Consider the following 5,393-nt stretch of genomic DNA (forward strand, 5'->3'; position numbering starts at 1 on the left):
GTCTTGGCGAGCTTGTGGAGGAGCGCGTTGAGCTCGAGGAGGAACTGGATGATGCATGCGAGCTTGGAATCGTCGTTCTTGAATTTCTTCGCGAAGTGCTTCCTCTTGTTCACGGGCTTGTCGGCCTCGGTCGGCAATGGCTCAACTCGAATCGCGTAGAGCTTGTTGCGCCTCAAGTTCTTGAGCGTCACGGAGTTGTTGTTCTTGACGTTGTGTCTCGGCATCTTGTGCAAGTTGGTGGAGACGCGCACGTTCTTCCTCTTCATGTTGGCATTGTTGTTGCCGTTCTCGTGCTAGCACAAAGGCTTCTTGGGTTTGACGTCATGGATGTTCTTGCGAGTCGGTGTCTCGAAGTGGATTGAGGTTTGCTTGACGGTCGGTGCACGCGGCTCGATGAAGAGTGTTCGATGTCGGTGTACTTGAGCCAGAGAGGGTGAAGTCAGAGTGGCGACTTGAATGGCTCCTTCTTGAAGTGGAAGAAGAGCGGTTGAGCATCAAAGCGCGAATCTCGTCCATCCTTGCGTCATTCTCTTGCTTGTGATCGTCGAGCTTGTGGTCTAAGTAGTCCCTTGTACATTTCTCGGAAAGTCGCAAGTCGGCAGCAAGGTTGTCGATGCGTTCACTCATTGCTTGTTGCTCTTGATGCAAAGCACGTTGTGCACCAAAGAGGTGACTCTTGGTGACGAAGGAGTTCATGTCGTCGTCTTGCTCCATGAAGAGTGGGTTGGTAGAAGTACTTGGCCTATCCATCAATCCAAGACAATTGTGAGTGGTAGAAAGAGAAGAATGAATACCAAATGTACCTTGACTGAAGTTGAAAGTGAATCCATGATCACTCCAATGTAGGACAAGGACATAGCCCAATTGGTACGAATTCTCGTCGGTTTCTCACGCCTACACAAATAGAAGCTTATGGTGGAGCTTTGTTAGGATGGTGGCACAATTTTTAATGTGAATGTAAGCAAGATTCAATAATGTTGGAGAAGATTCGCAAGATGCAATGTAACAAGTAGACCAAGCATATAAGGTACACGGAAACACACGCGCAAAAAGATAAGTGGGGTTGTGCAACCAAGGGTGAGCCAAAATGTGGAATCCACAAAAATGCTCTTGTTGCACAACACTAGAGAGACGCTAGCACGATTGCACGATAGGCGGATACAAGAACTTGTGCACAACCTACTTAGCAAAAATGCAACGACTTCTATCCCAAATATGTTTTATGCAAGGTGTTGCTATGATATGATCCAAGATGATCGAGTATGACAATCTTAATGTTGTATGATGCTATGGTTATTGCTTAAAAGCTCTTTGCTTATCTTTCCTCTTTGCTTAAAAGCTTGGTTGGCTCTTTGATGTTTGAGCTCTTTTCTCATGCAATACTTGACGAACCAAGATAGCAAGTGAGTATGCGATGACAACTTTGTGACACAAGAGATGATACCAATATAGGCAACAATGATGTATGTATGTATGCTATGGGAAGTACGATCACTAATGTGCCCAAGTCTCGTTGCCGGCAATACTCAATGGCTAGTCTCGATGGGTGAGCAACGCAAAGGAGTAAGGCTATGATGGCTATCAATGTAATGTCAAGAGTGATATGTCCAATACCAAGATGAGGTTACCGGTCTTGCTTCCGGTATGGTGTAAAAATGGTGGCACGAATACCAAGTCGTAGTCGAGGTGGTCGTTGTTGATGACGCGTCCGTGGCGAAAATGAGCGGCGGTGATGTCGATGTCGAACCATACCTAGATAGCTGAAACACAAAAGGATACGGTACCGCAACTCAAATTCTCAAAACCAAGTGCGACAAAAAGCGTCAGAGTAGGTAGCGGGTAAATGGTGGTGTGGGTTGGGATATTGGAAAGGTTTGCAGAAGTCGGTGGTGATGTAGCGGATGATGTGGTGGAAGTAGCGGTCGTCCGGAAGTGGACGGATGTCCGGTCGCCGGACGTCCGGTAGGGTCGGAAATCCACTAATTTCAGCTCGGTTTAGAGGTTCCGGTCGTCCGGTAAGGTCGGACATCCGGTGGTTCCTGCGGCTCCGGACGTCCGGTAAGTTGCGGTCGTCCGGTGGGTCGGGGGCAAAATTGATATGAATTTCATGGATTTTGGAAGGATTTCGAGGTGGAGATGGTGGGGGAAGGCTAGATCCACTCGCAACACAACAAATTCACGGATCAAAACCAACAAAACATCATCAAAACTCACAAAACGCAAGAAAATTTTTTGGGGCTATTTTTGTGGGGATTTTCGGATTAGGACGAAAAACAACAAAACCAAGCTAGAAAACGAAAAGGGGGGCTCCGAAATCGTGATCAACCTTGCTGTAGATACCAAGATGATGTAGGGTAGAGACCCTAATCGCCCGATCTTTCACGAAAGGAGCTGATCCCGGGGAAATCACGAAGAACACGGGAAAGAACAGAGGGGAAAACACAAGAGGAAATCACTAAACCGACACGAATAAGTCACACATGGGCTAGATCCTCGAGTACATAGGACGATACACGAATCCACGGACAACTAAGGACGATACACGGTAACCGGTTCTTCTCTATGAGGAGGTCTTGATGGGGCCGCCCAAGAGGGGGTCTTGATGATCTTCTCCGCAAGGAGGTCTCGAATCCGCTTGGGGGATCTTCTCTGGTGGAGGCTCGAATCTCCGAGGAGAAGGTAACCAAGTGGATGAGCAAAGCTCTCTCACAAATATGAGCTAAACATTTGCTAACCCTAGAAAGGAGGTGGGAGAGGTCTATTTATAGTCTAAGTGCAAATGGGGGCGAAAGTAGGGGTACATGGGCCTCGGGCCCGAATCTGGACGCAGCCAGGTACCGGACGTCCGCTGGTGGCCGGTCGTCCGGAGTCTCAGGAGCGGCCGGTCGTCCAGTGTCCTCCGGACGTCCGCTGGTTTGGCTCTGTGATGGGGGTGCCGGACATCCGGAAACGTCGGGCTTCCACTGATGTTGGTTTGGGTGCCAGTGCGACGGTCGTCCGGTCCAGACCGGACGTCCGCTCGTTTGCTTCGGGTGCTGGGGCACCGGTTGTCCGGTCTAGACCGGACGTCCGCTCGCTGGGGCTCGGCTGATGCTTCAGGCGCCGGACGTCCGGTCCCGGCCGGTCGTCCGGTGGCTGGGACTTTTCCTTCAGCCCTCCTTCTTCTCCGTCTTCTCGTCCATCTTCCTCTCCTTCTTGTCCTTGCTCCTTAGCTTCTTCATTGTACCTGAGTATGCACAAAGTATCCATATGAGGTAGTAGCCATGCTTCATGTGCATCGAAGTGGAATTGTGAGAGGAGAGATGTCACCTCGGTTTCAAGAGCTCTTGCACGTGATCGAGTCATGGGTCCACTAGGCACTTGATGAGACGATGGTAGGTCCATGGGGATGACCTTGGGATGCTCTGCATCACCCTTCCATCATTGCTAGCCTCTTCGGTACCGTGCATTGCCCTTTCTCACCTCGAGAGTTGGTGCAAACTTCGCCGGTGCATCCAAACCCCGTGATATGATACGCTCTGTCACACATAAGCCTCCTTATATCTTCCTCAAAACAGCCACCATACCTACCTATTATGGCATTTCCATAGCCATTCCGAGATATATTGCCATGCAACTTCCATCATCATCATATACATGACTTGAGTATCATTGTCATATTGCTTTTAATGATCGTCAGATAGCTAGCACGATGTTTTCATGGCTTGTCCATTTTTTATGGCATTGCTACGCTAGATCATTGCATATCCCGGTACACCGCCGGAGGCATTCATATAGAGTCATATCTTTGTTCTAGTATCGAGTTGTAATATTGAGTTGTAAGTAAATAAAAGTGTGATGATCGTCATTATTAGAACATTATACCATGTGAGGTTATCAAAATAAAAGTGGCCAAAGAAGCCCCCCCCCCCCAAAGAGAGGCAAAGAAGCCTACAAAAAAAGACAAAAATTGAGAAAAAATGAGAGAAAAGAGAGAAGGGACAATGTTACTATCCTTTTACCACACTTGTGCTTCAGAGTAGCACCATGTTCTTCATATAGAGAGTCTCCTGAGTTATCACTTTCATATACTAATAGGAATTTTCATTATAGAACTTGGCTTGTATATTCCAACGATGGGCTTCCTCAAATGCCCTAGGTCTTCATGAGCAAGCAAGTTGGATGCACACCCACTTAGTTTTAGTTTGAGATTTCATACACTTATAGCTCTTAGTGCATCCGTTGCATGGCAATCTCTACTCCTCGCATTGACATCAATTCATGAACATCTCCATAGCCAGTTGATTAGCCGCGTCGATGTGAGACTTTCTCCCTTTTTGTCTTCTCCACACAACCTCCACCATCATATTCTATTCCACCTACAGTGATATGTCCATGGCTCACGCTCATGTATTGCGTGAAAGTTGAAAAGGTTTGAGAACGTCAAAAGTATGAAACAATTGCTTGGCTTGTCATCGGGGTTGTGCATAATTTGAATATTTTGTGTGGTGAAGATGGAGCATAGCCAGACCATATGATTTGTAGGGATAACTTTCTTTGGCCATGTTATTTTGAAAAGACATGATTGCTTTATCAGTATGCTTGAAGTATTATTGTCTTAATGTCAAATGATAGACTATTGCTTTGAATCACTCATGTCTTAATATTCATGCCATGATTAGATTACATGATCAAGATTATGCTAGGTAGTATTCCACATCAAAAATTATCTTTTTATCATTTACCTACTCGAGGACGAGCGGGAATTAAGCTTGGGGATGCTGATACATCTCCGTCGTATCTATAAATTTTTATTGTTCCATGCCAATATTATACAACTTTCATATACTTTTGGAAACTTTTTATACTATTTTTGGGACTAACATATTGATCCAGTGCCCAGTTCCAATTCCTGTTTGTTGCATGTTTTTGTTTCGCAGAAAATCCATATCATACGATGTCCAAACGGGAAAAAAACTGACGGAGGTTTTTTTGGAATATATGTGATTTTTGGGAAGAAGAATCAACGTGAGATGATGCCTGAGGGGGCCACGAGGCAGGGGGCACGCCCCAGGGGGTCAGGCGTGCCCTGGGCCCTCGTGGCCACCCCGTAAGGTGGTTGGTGCCCTTCATTCGCCGCAAGAAATCCCATATCCGGATAAAAATCGTGTCCAAAATTCAGCCTAATCGGAGTTATGGATCTCCGGGAATTTAAGAAACGGTGAAAGGGCAGAATCAGCCAACGCAGAAATAGGGAGAGACAGAGAGACAGATCCAATCTCGGAGGGGCTCTCGCCCCTCCGCCACCATGGAGGCCATGGACCAGAGTGGAAATCCTTCTCCCATCTAGGGAGAAGGTCAAGGAAGAAGAAGAAGAAGAAGGAGGGGGGCTCTCTCCCCTTATATTCCGGTGA

This window comes from Triticum urartu, chromosome 5, assembly GCF_003073215.2.
Source record: "Triticum urartu cultivar G1812 chromosome 5, Tu2.1, whole genome shotgun sequence".
In the NCBI taxonomy this organism is placed as follows: domain Eukaryota; kingdom Viridiplantae; phylum Streptophyta; class Magnoliopsida; order Poales; family Poaceae; genus Triticum; species Triticum urartu.